Source organism: Podarcis liolepis (assembly GCF_965112155.1).
Source record: "Podarcis liolepis genome assembly, chromosome: 6".
Lineage (NCBI taxonomy): Eukaryota > Metazoa > Chordata > Lepidosauria > Squamata > Lacertidae > Podarcis > Podarcis liolepis.
The window spans coordinates 47,095,167-47,114,047 of NC_139559.1; the positions used below are offsets into that span (position 1 = coordinate 47,095,167).

Consider the following 18,881-nt stretch of genomic DNA (forward strand, 5'->3'; position numbering starts at 1 on the left):
TGGCCAGTTTGTGATGCACAACTTGCAGAGGCAATGTGGGAACTCCCACAGACATGCATTTCTATGTTCGCCATGTGAAAATATGGTAAAATAGGCAGATTTGTCACAAGTGAAGAGATACGCATGGGGTACATGCATGGAAAGTCCTGCTGAGAAGCGATGGCTTTGTCGGAAAGGCACTGCAAGTTTTAATGAAGGCTGCGAGCTTCTTATACTACATTAATCAGCTAAAGCTTTAGCTGATTAATTGGCAGAGGCAAATCTTAATGGGCAAGGCTTGGAGTTTTAGGGCACCCGAGTTTATATACTGAGGCTATTTTGGTTTGGTAATAGTATTGTGTTACTGCAATAGGAAATGAAAAAGGAATTATAATATAATAAGTGGGGCCTTTCCTTCTCACAACGCGTTGCAGCTTTTCTTTATTAAATTGTTAAGTTATCTTAATAGTCCTTTCAATAGCCCAAAAGGTTCTGGTGACATGAAAATTTGTTTAAATTTAATTGATAACTTCAAAGGCAGGATATCCATCAACCAAACCCTCTTTAGTTTTAATACAAGTCTTATTATAAGCAACACAGAGGCAATGCACGGATCTTGGGCTGGTACCATTTCTGTGAAGAAGGCATTACTTTGTCCCATGCAAATATAATGCTAGAATTAAGGCTTGCCTCCACAGGTTTCAGGCTGCAATCCTAAGCACACAAATAAGCCCAATAACATAGGGGAATCTACTCCCAAGCAAATATGCGTAGGATCACATGGCCAATGCTCTTACAATAAAATTATATAGAAATGGCTTAAAATGTGTCCCATCAGAACCAGCCCCTGGAACCCGTTTGCAAGACCCATGCTCAGCCTTAGTACACGTTAAGCAAAAATATATTTTGGAGCCTATGCAGAGTTCCTTTTCCTTTCCACTGATACATCTGGATTAGAATAAAGCTTAGACTCCAGCATGTTTCATTTGAGCAGATGCAATCCTATTACTTAATGTTGGAGCAGGAATAATAAACACATTCTTCTGGGGTTTAAGACCTATAATATTTGGCTTTTCCCCCTCCCTGTGTGTCATCTTTGTTCATGCAAGACAAATGTTCTTGCAAACTGTGGGCACCTACCTCCTGTGGGTCAGATTACAAAGCCTGCCATCATGATGTTTAAGCCAGCATGGCACCAGATACTTTGACTACAGCTTCCATCAGTACCAGCCAGCATGGCACCAGGTTGGGGAAGGCGGACATAGGAACATAGGAAGCTGCCATTGGTCTATCTAGCTCAGTATCATCTATGCTGACTGGCAGCAGCTCTCCGGGGATTCAGACAGCAAGTCTTCTCCCAGCTCTACCTGGATATGCAAGGGACCGAATGTGGGACCTTCCATATGCAAGACTCATGACCCTTCCCCATTGAACAAACAAAAAAGGCCATTTCTTTCATCATCTGAAAAGGCCCCTAAGGCCAGAGCAGGCCACATCAGAGATCTCTCTTTGCTATCTGTCTCAGATTCTCTTTCTCTCTCTCCATTTGTCATGTGCCTGCTTAGCGACTTCCATTTTCCAGGCACACCACAGCAAAATACCTCCATTCATTCATTCATTATTTCATTCATTCGTTTATTATCTACCCATCCATCCATCCATCCATCCACCCACCCATACCATCTTAAACAATGATAAAAGAAGCCTAGTCATATTTGGGCTGTGTGTGTGTCTTCTCATCCTTTCCCAATGCAACTCCTCCAAGTGGAGAGTCTTAATTACTTGACAGCATCTGCTTAGCATTAAATCAATGCACCCATTTAGTCAGATTTCGCCAGAGACAGTGGTCCTCCTGGTGGAACACTTGAAAGCTGCAAGAGCCGCTTGAGGGCAAGGCAAGCATTAAAAGACCTCCTGCCTGTTGCTGATGTATCCAGGGGCTTGTTGTCTTGCAGCAGGAGTCAGCTCCTCGGCTGAAAGTTAGTTTTCCCCAATAGAAATTCCAGATGTTCATGCTGACAGATCCTTTTCATTACTTCTAATGGAACAAAATTGAAGAAGTAAAACCTTCCCTCAGTAGAATTTTGAAAGAGAGTGGAATGCAGGTTACTAAGCAAATGTACTCCTGGGGTCAGAAAAGGAGAAGGGAGGGGGTCGGGTATCTACCAAACACAGGCATTTGTTGACTTCATCTTGTCGCCTTGCTTGCAGTGAGATGGTACTTCCTCTTTTAAAAATAATAATCCAGATTAATTCCCATTGACTGCCACCTCCTCTCCATCCCCTTCTGACCAGCCAAAAAGGCTATGTTTTCTGATCACAGCTTGGTGGCATGGAAACATGATGCCCTCTTGCACTCACAGCAACTATCATCTCCAAGCAAACCCCGATGACTACTTGCAAGGATTTCACCAGGGAGTTGGAGCTAAATTTGCAGAAAGAGATTGCCTCTCAGTGAACCACTGCAAATACAATTACCTCTTCTGAAAATGATGGGCTTGAATATTGATCTCAACCATGTTTACTCAAAAATAAGTTCCACTGGCATCAACATAGTTTACTTCCAAACATGCATACTTAAGGTCAAATCTTTGTCACATGCCCATGGAAAGCATACTCCAGGTGTACTCTCTCCCTTGGGCAAATAGTTCACAGCTCTCTTTTTGCTCCCCTGAAAAAGGATGTTATGGTAGGAGTCTGAGAAGGCAGATAACAAGATAAAAAAAATGGTAGCAAAATTGGGTGCTTTTATAAGGTACTGAAGTAAGAAGGTTCAAGACTGCAGATCTGTTTATATTATTTGGACCTTTATGATTTTAATTGACTCTGCTTGATTATGATATGGAAATCTGCAATCTGTTTTTTTTTAAGCTGGACATCAGCTTATTTGTTTTTCACAATTTTACCCTTTCTGTCTTTTTCTGTATATTAAAATGATCAACAAAATAAGATTAAAAGATGTAAAAGGAAAGGAAATGGATGCTTGCTGGTTTCACTATTGGGAACCCTGAAGTGAAATTGATAGTCTCCTTCTCCCCTAAATAATCAGGAGAGATGTGCATTCATTCTGCATCAGTGGCAAGGACTATACCACACCTCTCCACCATTGCACTGGAGAGGCGTGGTACAATCCTTGCCGCTGATGCAGAATGATGCCACGGCGGCAGATGAGCCTTAGAGGGAACTCCTAATTGTGTTGGGATCAGCTCCACTCAAGAGCTAGATGGTGGCCCCCCAACACTTGACTAACACTCAGCATTGATTTTTTAAACAACAACAACAACAACAAAAAGGTACACAAAATGACATTGTCGTGGAAGGGAGGGATGGTGTTGCTTCCCTTTAATGCCCTGTGTGAATGATCCAATAGAACACGGGTGCAGAAACTTTCTTTTTCCTGTCAAGAGTCACATTCCCTCAGAGTAATCTGTTGGAGGTCACTTGCTGGTGGTGTATGAGGTCACAGCCAATGGTGGGCAGGCAGCTCCCCCCAATCTTTTCCACCCACTTTCCTCCCTCTCCCACATTTTGCTCTCCACACCCCCCATGTATACAATAAATAGCTGAAGGTGTGTGTGTGTGTGTGTGTGTGTGTGTGTGTGTGTGTGTGTGTATTGCATTACTGTGAGAATCCTGTAATGTGGCTTGTCACGTAAACAGCATCTATCCATCAGCTTAGAGCTTCTTTATGCCCGAAGACCAGGACTGAAGACTTTCACCTGATTGGATGCTGTGAATATTGATCACTGCTTGATGAATCCACACTGTCCCACTGAGTAATTACAGGCTATTTCACAGTGTAGCAGCATCCATCAAACTGCTGGTAACACGAAAGGGGGGGGGAAGCAACCATATGTTTGGAAAGAGCTTCCCTTTCCTTTCCCGCATTATTTTCCTCTTCTGCATAAGATGAAACGCTCCACAATCCTCAATCCATTTACTCTTTGATGGCCTTATTGATTCCAGTAGAATTGGTTATATATTAGTAGGTTCAGGTTAAAAACACAGGAATGGCCAGGCTGCTTCATACACTCGTCCATCTGCCTCTGCATCCTGCCCTATCAATCAAGCCCAGTTAAAAGCCACAAAGAAGCACGGGCAATAGCAGCATCCCACCCCCCCATCCCCCCGGTGCTGACCCATGGCATCTGGCCACCAAAACACGCCAGCTCAGAACAGAACTGCACTTCTGATCATCAGCTTGCATCTCCCAACAGTTCTATCCCTACTTCATCTAATCATTTTATATGACAGTCGCCATTACAATTGCAACCTTGATGTCTGATCTGTTTTCAACTGTGCCTTAAGATAGTCTTGGAACCCAGGAGAGTAATCACATTGTCAGAGCTCACAGCAGGAGCAAATTGGTGTGCCGGTAACACAAGAGACAAGGTAGCGACTCTTCGGTGAATGCTCATTGTCACCTGTCCCCTGCCCCTCATGTCACCACCATTGCATAGTCCTTGTGTATACAGTACAGAGCTTATTTATTTATATATAAAAATATATATAAAAATATGTTTATAGTGCTATTCAGATTTAAAAAAATAATAATAATAGAGGAAGTACACAAATTCATGGAGGACAAGGTCGTGAATGATTGCTAGTCATCATGGCTGCTCCCTGCACCAAAGGAGGTATGGATCTGAATGCCAGTCTTTGGGGAACAATAGTGGGAGAGAGCCATTGTCCTCATGCCCTGCTTGTGAGCTCCCCATAGGCATCTATTTGGCCACGGTGGGAAATTTGAAGCTAGACTAGATGGGCCTTTAATATGACCCAGCAGGGCTCTTCCTATGTTTGGTCTGTGTGCAGGAATACCTTCAGTGTCAATATTAGCTATGATCAGAATCATGCATCTCTCCAGTGCTTCTGGAAACCATGGGGGCGGGGAGTGCTTTGGGGCTTAGGTTCTGCTTGAGGGTTTCCCACAGGCATCGGGGGGGCACTGTGCGAACAGGGTGCTGTGCCAGATGGGTCATTGGCCTGACCCATATGCAAAGGGGCATTGCCTGTTGTGTCTCTTGAACGGGAACTTCTCCTGGTATAGGTGGCAAACTGCTTTTGAGGCCGAGGTGACTTTCAGAAGGAATTTGTGCTGTGGTATATGGGATGGGTGCATGGGGAGCTCTGCTGTTTACAGAAAAGAGCCAGGAAACCCTTCCAGAAATGCTCAAATCCAAAGCAGCTCATGGGATCCAACCTCATGTATCCAACCTACGTACAGTGGTACCTCTGGTTAAGAACTTAATTTGTTCTGGAGGTCCGTTCTTAACCTGAAACTGTTCTTAACCTGAGGTACCACTTTAGCTAATGGGGCCTCCCACTGCCACCGCACCGCCAGAACACAATTTCTATTCTCATCCTGAGGTAAAGTTCTTAACCTGAGGTACTATTTCTGGGTTAGCGGAGTTTGTAACCTGAAGCGTCTGTAACCTGAAGCGCCTGTAACCTGAGGTACCACTGTATCTATTCCTGCCTTGCATTCCTCTTAATGCTGCCTGAAGGCTTTGCTTGTTTCCAAACAGGCAGGTGCCTGCCAGCCCTGCAGGCTTCCTGCCCTCATCTCATCCCACACAGATTTCAGCCAAACAGCCTGGATTTCTATTACCATCTGCAACGCAAGCCAACTGCACTGGCTCAGGAACGGAGTGACCCCCCAGCTCCTGGCAGGAGTCCTGCAAATTAATTGTGCAGTCTTAATTAAAATTAAGTAATTTTTCATTTGTGCCCGAGCCGGTGCTTTCCTGATGATTTATTAAAGTCAGCTACGGGTAAATTAGTCACACGCTGACTGTCGTTGCTGTATGACGGATGAGCTGGAAAGCCACGAGCACAGCAAAGAGGGGATGTGTGGAGCAGCAGCAAATAGCATGACCGGCCTTTCCCTTTCCAGGCAGCCGTCTCTTCTTCTGCTTTGGGGATGATGGGACCCTGCTTTTGAAGATGCATCCCAACACCTTGCACCACTAAGCAAAAACACAAAGCTCTCTGCTTGATTCATGCTTAATGGTTTTGTGTGGCTGCAAAAGGCATCCCTTCTCTGTATTGTTTGGGGCTCCCATTCTTGCCATTGCATTTAATTATGGTACAGCTGAAGGGATTGGCATAGCTCTGAAAGAAGGACAAGCCTGCAACAGCACTGCCAAAGACCCGAGCCTCACAATTGCACCAACTATGTAGCTGGAGCCACTGGTCTACAAGCACGTCTGCAAGGCAGCTGTAAAGATGTCAAATTAGATGCCTTTTACTCAGTGGTGGTAGCCAGAAATTGCAGCATGCACCACTTTTGGGACCTATCAAGAGACCAAGGAAGCAGCATATGACTCATTCACCACCACTTCTTCCTGCATGTTATCTTGATTGGCTCACACTGATGCCTTTGAAGCACCATCACCCAAAATAAGCCTGCTGCTATTGGCCGCTCAGAGCTCTGATTTGCTTGACCCTCTTTTGCAGTTCATCTCTTTCCTTCCAGTATCAGCTCCTGATTGCACAAATTGCATATGATAATCATAAATTACAAACTGATATTTTTTCCCTAGTTAGCCATACCCTTGTAGGAGAAGTCTGCTGCTGCTGCTGCTGCATAGAAGCTACAGTCATTGATATAAAGAATCTCTGTCCCCACTCTACAATGCTCTGGTTTTCCCTCTCATAGTTTTTTCCAGTGCCACTCTCACTCCACTCCCGTGGTTCAGCAAAAAGCTCCCCTTATTGCTTCCCTAAAGCTGGAATGGGGAATCAATGGCCATTCAGATACTGTTGGAACTCCCAAATGAAACCAAGTACAAAATAACCCCTCTGCAGTGCCACAAATCCAACTCAATGATGTAATGTTGGAAAATGTCAAGCACTTCTCCTACCTGGTTATCTTTCCACAAGAGCCAACATTGATGCCAAAATCCAGCATCACCTGAGCTCTGTGACTGCAGCTTTTTCCTGATTGAAGTGCAGAGTGTTTGAGGACCAGGACATTCGCAGGGAAACCAAAATGCTTGTTTACAAAGCTATTGTACTACCAACCTTACTGTATGCTTGTGAAACATGGACCACTTATAAACGCCAGCTCCAGCTCCTCGAAAGATTCCATCAATGGTGTCTCCAAAAAAATTTACACATCACTTGGGAAGACAGGTGAACTAATACCAGTGTACTGGAAGAAACAAAGATCACCAGTGTTGAAGCAATGATTCTTCAACATCAATTTCATTGGACTAGTCATGTTGTGCGGATGCCTGATGATCGTCTTCCAAAGCAACTACTCTATTCCGAACTTAAAAATGGAAAGTGTAATGCTGGTGGTCAACAAAAGAGGTTTAAAGACTGTCTCAAGGCAAATCTAAAATAATGTAGTATAAGCACTGACAACTGGGAAACACTTGCCTGTGAGTGCTCCAATTGGAGAACAGCCTTTACCAAAGGTGTCATGGGCTTTGAAGACACTCGAACTCAGGAAGCAAGGGAGAAACATGCTAAGAGGAAGGCACGCTTGGCAAATCCACTCCGTCATCAACTCCTGCCAGGAAACCAATGTCCCCACTGTGGAAGGACGTGTGGATCCAGAGTTGGCCTCCACAGTCACTTAAGGTCTCATTGTTAAAACCGTGTTTATGGAAGACAATCTTACTTGGCTACGAGTGATAGAAGAAGAAGAAGAAGAAGAAGAAGAAGAAGAAGAAGAAGAAGAAGAAGAAGAAGATTTGTAGACTCCCTTTCCATGGAGTCTGTCTGTCTGCATTCAAGCCAGCTTTTAGGGCAGGTCCACCCTGGCATGTAGTGACTCCTAAAGGCAAAGCATCTGAGGCTGACATCTTGCATTGCAAGGAAGGTCAAGCAGGCTGCAGAGAGATGCTGTGGGGATTGAGCATCTGGGAGCCAAATATGCTGCGTTGCCTGAATTCTCCCTCTGAAATACTACTGGGATTTAAGCTGCTGGTCCAGCAGTTGCCCCCAAGCTCCTTTCCCAAGGCATCCAGCCTGCCCTTCACATCGTGCTGCTCTGTAAAGGAGTCTGCTGTTCCTCTTTTCTTTCCACCTGCTTTGATTATGATTCTGCCACTGTAAGCAATGCTGATGAGAGCACAGGACTGTCAGCTGAGAAATATGGCATTATACAGCTTAATGGCACAGAACTCCTGCAGCCCTGGTGTTTGAGAGAGCCCATTAGTTGACTGATAGAAACATAAGATTATAAAATAACTATTTACTTTGAGCCTGCTGACACTATTGTCGAGGCACAGACAGCAGGGGGGGAGGTTCCCTCTGCGAGAGATAGCAATGCAGGCAGAGTGTCAGCAACAGGGGAATTGGATGGTGTGTGGACCACAAATACACCCCACTTGCCCTCATCACCACTAGGAGGAGCCATTCCAAGGCTGCAGCTGGAACTCACAAAATGGCATCCTGTAGGGAAACACCGCAGTGCCACATACAGTGCAGCTGTCACCTCCTGGCTTCTCCTGAAGAATTTCTGCCACCTACCATCAATGAAGTTTAAGCAGGGCTCCATTTTCATCCCACTGCAAGCAGCAGAGGAGTAAATGAACTGCCACAGTATTGGGCTGCTCCTGCAAGTGCCTCTTTGCTCCAGAGATGAGTTTAAGAAATTGGCATTGTCTTTGCTGTTAGAAAGTGGCAACGTGACAGTAGTTCTCAGAGTCAGGAGAAGGATCGTTCCATTTTGCCAATAAGCTTTTGCTTGAACAGAAGAGTCCTGCTGGATCAGGCCAAAGGCCCAATTACTTCAGTATCCCTTCCCACAATGAACAACCTGTGGGAAGCCTGAAGGAAGGGCCTGCGCACAGCAGCACTCTCTCCACTTGCCATTCCCAACAACTGACATGCAGAAGCACACTGCCTCCAACAGGGGATGCAAGACAGTCACCCCATGGCTAGCAGACAGGGATAGCTTTAGCCTCCATGAATTTGTCCTCTTTGAAAGCCATCCAAGTTGGTGGCCAACAAATGACTTGGTGCTCTGAAGTGCCCAAGTCCCCTGATTGGGAACAGTTTTGCATTGAACCCTACCAAAATGAGCAGGATTTACTCCTCTGCTCAACAGATTGTTAGATGATTGACAGGTGAAAAATGGCATTCCAGGTTGGAACTCCTGGCAGAGCAAGATTTGCCCAAAGGATGGCGTTTCCTCTCCTTTGGACTAGGGCAATAGCGATACTACATGGGTCCCATTTGTTGCCATGGAATCTCCTATGCCCATTTCACTTCAGCAGCTGTTTGTGAAACTTGAAGCCCAGTGCAACTGTGCCCCTCCTAAGCATTTCAAACCTTGTCAAGTTACAAATGTACTTAGTGTTGTTTTGCCATGACTCCTTCATCCCACAGTAATGATGACTCCAGAACTCATTTCTCTCTCAACTATCCCAAGCCACTGGATGACTACATTGATTTCTAGCTGAGAAATAACCTGGGAACAAATTAAACTATCAAAGACCCACATGATCTCACACCCACAACCCATTATCTGTATCCTTGGTCCCTGCATATTTGGATGCAAGCCGCCATGGTTGGAAATCCCTCCAAACCACATTGTGAAGTAGGTTCTTTTCCAGTTCATGTCCCTGACATGAAGTCTCCCAGCCTTCCCCCCAGGTGTGCTTGTGTAAAAACCCATATATAGTCTCATTCCACAAAACTGGAGACATTTGTCTCATCCTAAGGAAGACCAGGTTGTTTGCAAAGGATGTGCTCAAATATGAGCTAATCAGGTTAATGCTCTGTTTTGTCACCAAGTGCTGCCATGGTGCTATTAATGACCCCTGAAGCATGAAGAGTGTTGCAATACAGCAGTCATCTCAAGGACAAAGCATTTCATGTACATCTGAGCAGAAACCACAAGTGTTTGTGACCGTGTGCGAACCCTTTCACCTGATCTAAAAAGCATCCATCCTTTTTGGCGTGATTTCCCACCACCCCAAGGTGCCAAAGTGTGCAGGGGCAGAATCTACCAGGAGGTGGGGAAGCAATATGTCGGGCTTCCCAACCAAGACCATCCAATTATCATAGCACAATAGGCAGGAAAGCACCAGCATAGCCAACACCTGTGCTTTCCTTCCCAGCATCCTTTGGTGCTTTCCCCATCTCCCCGATCCCTGGACACCCATTCAGAGTGAGGGTAACACAGTGCAGAAGAGGAAATGCAATAAAACCCAAAAGAAACATCAAATAGCAGAAACAAGGGGGCGGGGGGGGCAGCATACAGTTGTCATAAAAATTCAGAATACCCCAACTTGGCCTAGGAAGGGAGTTCTATAACTTTGGAATCATCACTGAGAAGGTACTATTCTGGTTGATGAGGATACTCACAGGAAGGTGATGGAGGACTGATGGAGGCAGGCAAGGGAAGAACTCCCAGGGTGGGAGGCTGGAAGAAGAAATGGAAGTTTCCAGCGGAGAGCTGGGAGGGTCCACCCCCCTTTTTTTGTAAGATAACGGTTAAGAGGGTTCTGTATTTTATTTCTCTCTCTTTCTTTTTCCTTCTATTTTCTCTGTTTTCTTTCTTTCTTTTTCATTTAAATTAGTTTATTTTTTTATTGTATGCTGAAAACTTTCAATAAAAACACACACACACTCTATCTATCTACAATCCTTTTTTCTGGGGGGACGCAGGGGGACGCATACCCCTAAATATTTTGTGAATCTAACGGAAGAAGAAACTTTTTTTAAAAAAAAAATGTTTCTTCTGTAGCACGGTGAATTGTCAGTTCCATTGCTACCCCCTATGGCGACCTCATTTCCTGTCACAGTGTTTCCTGAGTCTCAGGTGGAATGAGAGTACCCCTAAACATTTTTTTAGAAAAAAGCACTGCATGCATGTGCATGTGTGTTTCCTATTACACACACACACACACAGAGAGAGAGAGAGAGAGAGAGAGAGAGAGAGAGAGAGAGAGAGAGAGAGAGTATCTCAAATGATCAGGAGCATGCAGAGGAGGACTTCAAAGTAAGCTTATACAATATCAGGTGGCCCTAAAAATATATCCTGGACCCAGTAGATTTAAGGCTGTGCATGACCTTTCAGTTGGGATCAGAAACTAACTGTAAGTCAGTGAAGTTGCTGTAAATATGGCATTACAGGCCTCCATGGACTGCTCCACTCAAAATCCTAAGAGCTGCATTCTGAAGCAGCTGTGGTTTATAAGCACTTTTTGAAAGCAGTCGTGTGCAGCTCTTTATAGTAGTACAAGTGAGGCATCACTTAGCTGGGCCATTCCTCTCCAAGAAAAAGCCTAAGCCACCCGGTCTACCACCAGTTATATACCTATCTCTAGATCAGAGATACCTTCAAGCAACAGGACCTCCCTATGTCTTGATTAAGCATTGTTTTGATCACTCTTATCATCATTGGGTGCCTCCTGATTGTCACTATTTTGCAGGAGGGATTCAGTTGCTTACCAGAACATTAGGCAAAGGTAAAGGGGCACCTGACCATTAGGTCCAGTCGTGGCCGACTCTGGGGTTGCGGCGCTCATCTCGCTTTATTGGCCGAGGGAGCCGGCGTACAGCTTCAGGGTCATGTGGCCAGCATGACTAAGCCACTTCTGGTGAACCAGAGCAGCACACGGAAACACTGTTTACCTTCCTGCCGGAGTGGTACCTATTTATCTACTTGCACTTTGATGTGCTTTTGAACTGGTAGGTTGGCAGGAGCTGGGACCGAGCAACGGGAGCTCACCCCTTCACGGGGATTTGAACCGCCAACCTTCTGATCTGCAAGTCCTAGGCTCTGTGGTTTAATACACAGTGCCACCCACGTCCCTAACAGAACATTAGGTTTGTGCAATTCAAGCAGATTAAAGCACTCTGTAGCCCTAGTGCAACAAATCCGCTTCGTGTGTGTTTTTTAAATAACCTTTTTGCAGTTTGGAAAGTGACTGGGAAGTTCACTGAAAAGTGTGGGAGGAGCAAATGATGAAGAGGAACATGTGTAAACAAAGCCTATCAGGATGAATGATCCTTGTTATATAATCAACCCATGAATGAATACAAACAAATACTCAATAAAGACCGGACATATTCTAACCACTGTGCAAGTTTTGTGCAAGCAAATCAGAATAAATGTCTCCAAGCCCCAGTTCAGAACATTCACTGCCTTGGTGGGAAATGGGTGGCAGAGAGAGGGAGAGAGAGTTGGCTGTCACCAGCACAACAGCACCTCTGGATGACTTCCCCCAGCAGTGTCAAGACCCGATTGAATCCTGTGACACTCTACAAGCAGAAGGCCAAGGGGAGGATCTGCACCACTTTCTGGAATCTACCCCTAGATAGGGCCAGAATTACTGCAGAGTCCTCCCCCACACCCCAGTTGCTAAGAAATCCAAGAGCATCAACAAAGAAACATTCCATGTCCATAGCCCAGGGAACATCATTAGAAGCACAATTACAGTATTACAGCACGGCATATTTAAAACAGAAAGCAGAAGGAGAAAGCCCCACTTGTTCTTATTTGGAGGGAATGTATATTTAATGCAGAACTCTGAGGGGGATGCAGAAATCTGCTGCGTTAATACTGGGAACATGCAGAAAAAGCAACCATACATATAGTCAAACCTCTCATGATGACCCCTATCAATAGTAAAATAATTTTGCTGGCAAAATAAATTATTTATTTATTATTTATTTAATTTTTTTTTTAATCAGTAAAAGATTTATATGACAAGTGTCCTCACAAGATGGTGTACAATATCAGTCACAAAGCATATAAATCAGCCATTTATAATCTCCAATTGCACCCCTTTGAAACTGGCAGAAAAAACACCAACAAGGCATGGGAATTAAAATTATTACTAAAAAGCAGATTGAACTAAAAATGCTTTGAGGGTTGTTCTTTTAATGCCAGCAATGAAGGGGCCAGATGTACTTCATAGGGGATCATATTCCATAAGTATGGGGTCACCACTGAAAAGGCCCTGTTCCTAATACCTGTCAGTCTAAGTTCTCATATTGATGGACCTGAGAGCTGATCCTCCAGAGCAGAGAACAGAGTTCAGGCAGGTTCATACAGGGTAGCATCAATCTCTTTGTGACATCTGGTGCAACCAACCTGTGGATCCATGGTGGGGGGACTGCAAACAGGAGTACCGGAAACCAGTCTGTTGCTGCATCGCTCAACAAGAAACTAAGTCCTACTCCTTTCCTACTCAGTAAGGAGCTCAATATTGCTCTCTCCTCACCCCCCTGAATCTGGAGTATTTCCAGCACAGCATATCTCATGGGTAGGCAAACTAAGGCCTGGGCTGGATCCGGCCCAATTGCCTTCTAAATCCAGCCCGTAGACAGTCCGGGAATCAGTGTGTTTTCACATGAGTAGAATGTGTCCTTTTATTTAAAATGCATCTCTGGGTTATTTGTGGGCCATAGGAATTCGTTCATTATTTTTTTTCAAAATATAGTCCAGCCCTCCCACAAGGTCTGAAGGACAGTGGACTGGCCCCCAGCTGAAAAAGTTTGCTGACCCCTGGCATATCTGCTTGTTGGGGGCAGAATTACTGGGGCGTAAACCCACATACCATTTCCTCAGAGAGGGAAAATCCTTTCCACAGATTCCACCATTCTGTTATTCCCTTTGCGCTTCTAACAACATTGTTTTCTTGGATTTCTTAAGACCTGGGCTTCTTGCTTGACCTGACAATAGAGGCGGCATTTCAGCCTGGCACCTGCACATTAGGGAGGTCATTTGGTGATGGGAGGCCTTGAGATGGCAGCAAGCCACAATTGCACATCATCAGGAATGAGGAGTTAATCCTTATCCCAACAGCAAGCACCATTAAGTTTTGTCACCTGCTATCCATCTGCCCGTAAAGTGCTCATTCTGCACTGCGCTCTCTTATTTTGTCACGGGCAGATGAGCCTGAGGTCAGTCCATCTCAATGGGCCACGGCTGGGGACCATATTGTGGAATTCCACAAGATTGATGTTCAACAGGGGCCTTCAGGTAAGAAAATCCTGAAGAATTTATGGCTATTAAATCAGTGCTGGGTGACAAAGAAGTGGAAGCATTCTTAGAGGCAGGGTGCCATAGGAATAGCAATGAGTGTTCTTCACATGTGGAAGACAGTGGGGGATGAGAGTGATCCTCCTCCTTCGACTCTTTGCAGATTGCCATAGTTGGTGCCTTTCCCCCAGAAAAATAGGCGACGGAACTCACCTATTGTTGTTACAGTAAGTTACAGGGCTACTTGGGGCAGCCCTGAACAGATGCTGGTTTGACAACAACCACGTTCAACCACACACGGAGATGCTAAAAGCTACGGTAAGTTGTCTCCCTAGCTGGTTTGGGGATCATCCCTGTTTCTGGTACAGGTCAAATAAATGCAGCTTTGCCTCCCTCGTCCTCTTCTATTCAGGTGGATGGCTAGGACAGCTTGGAAGGGCCATTGTGCAAATTTGTGTGTGTGCACAACAGAAGACACCTGGCCAGAAAGCTTAAAGCCTGCCGCCACTACACAGCAGACCAACTGACCCACAGGTCATCCTCCTCTCCAGGACTCCAACTGGATGCAGTGGGCGAGTGAGCAGACGATGCTGCTGCTGCCACTGTGTCAAACCATCCACCCAAGCCTTGCAATTCAAAAGGCAGCATGGAAACCTCGTCATGCAGCTGAGGGAAACCTGTTTGGCTGCTTCTGCTGCAGATGATTGGCTGCAGCTCCTGGCAAGGACCTCTCCTCTGCCTTCCTCCAAGGCTTTGCCATCCTTCGGGGGCAGCAGGTGCTTGTGTTCAGAGCCTTTCTTATATAACACAACAGGAACTCACAACAGCGGAGGCACAACTTTGCCGTTAGCTGCAGTGCTTGCTAAAATAAATGCTGATTCACTGTATAATTATCCACTGTTGATTTATTTATGTGATGCTAATTAGGCACACATATACGAGTCTACGGACAATTAGATTCACTGCTGTAAGATTCTGGTTTTAAATATGTATTTATGTAATCAGTGCTCAGTCTATAGCCAAATCTGGCCACGTTTGAGTGTATAATCATCACTCATGCTAGTCGGGACTGTGGTTCTAGAAACACTCCTGTTCTTCTCCCCCAGGAAGCACTCAGGCCAAACTTCCTCTGCCAAAGGAAGGGAGCCTCCAGGCAAGAGGGAGTATTTTTAAGTAAGAGTTCTGGAAACCAATTGGCACTGAGTGGTACCATTTGAGTGCTGAAGAACCCGTTAGCTCAGCAGTCCCTTCTGACTTCACACTTTCAGATTCAGTTTCATGGAAACACCCCAGTTTGGAGAGAAACAAAGTGTATTGCAAACTACCTATTTTCAGATAAAAATTTAGCAGAGACACTATCATAGTGCTTTACACTCTCCACTACCCTGTGGGGGAAGGAGAAATATACAGTGACTTATTCCCCATCTGCGGAAATACAAAAACTGACAACATGGAATCAGCTGCAACATTCCCCTGGTGAAAATCGGGACACGAGAGCATGGCATCAAAAGACACACATTTTTTGTTACCATGCTGTTGTGTGAGTCAGTTTACTCGTGCGACACCAGGAGATGTGTGTCTTTTGGCACCGCACTCTCACCCCAATCATCTGACTCGCGTGAGAGGACAGCATCAGCTGTGGTCACCGGCTCATTCCAAAGACATTCTGGGATCAAATCAGAAGCCAGGATGGCTTCTGTAATTCTGGGAATGTCCCAGTAAAATAGGGACGGTTGACCAATGGTACCAAATAGTATGGGAAACAGCCTTATTAGAAAAACTAACCAATAAACTGAAACTGACACGGGGACAAATAGAAGAAGACACCTCCCCTTTATCACATACACAGCCCAACAAGACAACGACAAGCATCCGCAAACAGCATATGAATCAATATGGCTAACCTGATACAAAAACACCCACCCACTCCACTCACACATGAAAACAAAGTTCACTACAGCCAATCAAAGACAACCAACCACACCCTAGGCCAACCCCAACCTCTCTCACCACCAAAGGAACACAAGTGAATAGTAAAGAGAACCTGCACAAGCGACACTGACACAAAACCCCACATATACATTAAGCAGAATAGAAGCATTGCCACCCAACCCCAACCTCACTCACCATGCCCCCCTCCACCTCTTCCCCCCTTTTTCTTCCTAAGGTAACCATAGCCGTCAAGTGTCCCTTATTTGAAGGGACAGTCCCTTATTCCAGCGCCATGTCCCCCTGCTGTCCCTTATTGATGGATGTCCCTTAAATGTCCCTTAAATGATGTCCCTTAAATTTCAAAGGAAGCAGCTCCTCTCCCTCCCTCCCTGCCGGCCAGGGAGGAGGGAGGCTCCAACTGTGTTGCTTGGCTGTGTTGCTCACCCAATAAGAAGTCTAAGAACGACTGGGTGGTGGAGCTTGCATGCCTTGTGTGTGACTAATTAATGCAAGCCGAGCAGGTTTTTGAATGCTGGATGCCATTTTGTTGCACGTGCTGCTGCAAACTTTGCAGTGCAAAGCCAGGCCGGGGAGACATCTTAAGTTAAGCCTGCATAGGCCTTGTGGTGCATGTGATTCAGATTTTATTCAGTTGAACCTCTGGTTACAAAGTTGGTTGGACAGTGTTCTCAAAGCTACCAGCATGAGTTTGACCAGGCTGCAGGAGGACAGGAAGACTGGAGTGCCTGGAACAGGTGAAGCTGCAGGTCCCTTATTTTGGCTGCTGGTCCCTCATTTTCAAGGCTGCTGGTCCCTTATTTTCAAATCTGTAAGTTGACAGCTATGAAGGTAACACTAATGTCTCAAGAAATGAAACTGGTCTGTAGAAAATGTAACTTGAAAAAAGAGACATTGCACATACTTTTATAAACCAAGAAATCATTAATAAAAATATGTTTTTTAAAAAAATAAAAATAGGGACGGTTGGAGAGTATGCTATTGTATGTTTCTCCTTCTCATCACAGTGCAACCAGAAACCTGCATAGCACCTAAATAGTCTCATTTGAATGTCACATCTGCAGGTAGGACTGGAAAGGCCCCCTTGTCTAAAACCCTGCAGGGATGCTGAAAGTCAGTGCAGGACTGACCTAGATGCCCATTAACAAGGGCCCAATGCTCTGACTCAGTATAAGGCAGCATTTGATGTTCGACCTTAACACTCATACCAGATGCAGCCTCAGATTACGTCACTCACTCTTCCCCCACCCCGCACCACATCCTCCCCCTTTTGTTTACCATCTAGCCTCCTGAAGAGTTCTGAAGAACTCTAAAGCTTCAGTTTATTCCTTTGACAGACCTCCCATGATCAGCAGCAGCAAAATAAATTTTGCAGACTATAACGACCCTCGCATAATGCATTGTATACAATTAAGAGACTCCCACTTTTCTCAGTGCTGAATTTGGGTCAGTTGGTGTACAATTTCCCTTTTTCAAACATATGGCTGTTGCTCAGAGTCTTCAGAATACAGGAGAACAAAGACCTCTTTAGCAATCCTTCTCCCCAGAGCAGAGCATTTAACATGTACAGTACAAGTGAATGAAAATGGACAGGCTGCCCATTTAATGACAGCTCGGCTGGGATGTCTTATCACATTCAGCTCTGGTAGGTAGAAAGGATGATTTTACTGCTAGTATGTTTATATTCAGCTATTATCATTCCAACAAGAAGGCAGTTTTGAGCCCAAAGGGCTGTGCATGGGGAGATGAGTTTCTGTGCCAGGAGATGGACGAGGCTCTCTGGCATTGGCATTAATCAAACTCCACACGGGGAGAAACTCCCCATGACATCGCGTCACTTTCCTCACTTCCAAAAGGTGAAATAAAGAAGCGAGGTATCCTTCTGACAAAAGTGCTCGTCAATGAAAACCAAATTGATTCCTGCAACAGGCAGCTCCCACCTCCGCCCTCAAATCGAAACCACCTGCAGATGCTTCAAATGAGATGCAGTGCCATCCAAAAAAGGACAAGTCCATTAGGAGGAACAGGAATTTAATTACAGGGTATTTTATCAGCAGTTTGAGTTGAGGATCAAGAAGCACAACAGCAGAAGGGCCATCAAGGAAGGCAGATTACCAGAAATTAGGCTTCTTCACGAATCAGACTGACAGCTGTGGGAACCCAGAGAAGGAGGCTCCTTGCTTTCTGATGAGAGGGCTGGGAAGCTGTGGAAGTAACAGATAAGAGGGACAAAAGGAGGTGATTTCAAAGAAAGGGGGCAGGAAGCAGAGCTTGTTTACTGTCTGTCAGGGAGACCTGGAATGGTAAGGGCAGCACAGTCGAATCAGAGGGTGTGCAAGGTTTGTGCTTGAGTCCCATGTTTTAGTCCTGGTACCTCACCTTGATGCAGTGTTTCCTAAACCTTTAATATCTAGGCCACAGGGTTTGAGGCATTGAAATGGGCTCACTTCACTCCTGAAGTCCAAAAGATTATACATATATTTCCACAGCCAGCTCCCAGAACAATGGGCTGGCATCTTTCTCACAACTGTAAGATTGCTGCGCTAATATCACCTCTGAGTCAGAGTTCACAAGGATGGGACCCATGCTTTCCAGACAATGGGGTGTGTCTGGGATTCCCCACACTTTTCAGTGGCAATACTTTGCTCCTCTGTTATTCCCTCCCTGAGATGATGTCATGCCTCTCAACTGTCCCGGGAAAACCAGGACATCCTGTTTTACCATGCAAGAGCACAGCGGCCATTTTGGATGCCACAACCTCACCCTGAAAAGGTAGCTCCAGTGCCAGATTAAACCCTGTGGAGACCCCCAGGCAGTCGAAATCTCGAGGGCTCCCCCCACACACACAAATTATCTCTTAATACGTTCTTGATTTTGCCAATCGACAATTCTGATAAACCAATTTTATTACACAATATTATTTTGATAATAATAATAATAATTTATTATTTGTACCCCGCCCATCTGGCTGGGTTTCCCCAGACACTCTGGGCGGCTT

The 18,881-nt window shown here is 45.2% G+C and overlaps 2 long non-coding RNA genes across 2 annotated transcripts; one reads left to right on the forward strand and one right to left on the reverse strand.

Moving 5' to 3' along the window:
- Window positions 1–1,781: 1,781 nt before the first annotated feature.
- LOC310709584 lies at window positions 1,782–12,260 on the reverse strand. Its single transcript, XR_014527591.1, has 3 exons — window positions 12,155–12,260; window positions 10,306–10,363; window positions 1,782–2,017 (listed from the first exon to the last, which is right to left on the reverse strand). It is a non-coding gene; the product is annotated as an uncharacterized lncRNA (long non-coding RNA).
- A 736-nt stretch (window positions 12,261–12,996) lies between these two features.
- LOC310709586 lies at window positions 12,997–14,823 on the forward strand. The gene is made up of 2 exons (XR_014527593.1): window positions 12,997–13,142; window positions 14,346–14,823. It is a non-coding gene; the product is annotated as an uncharacterized lncRNA (long non-coding RNA).
- Window positions 14,824–18,881: the final 4,058 nt, after the last annotated feature.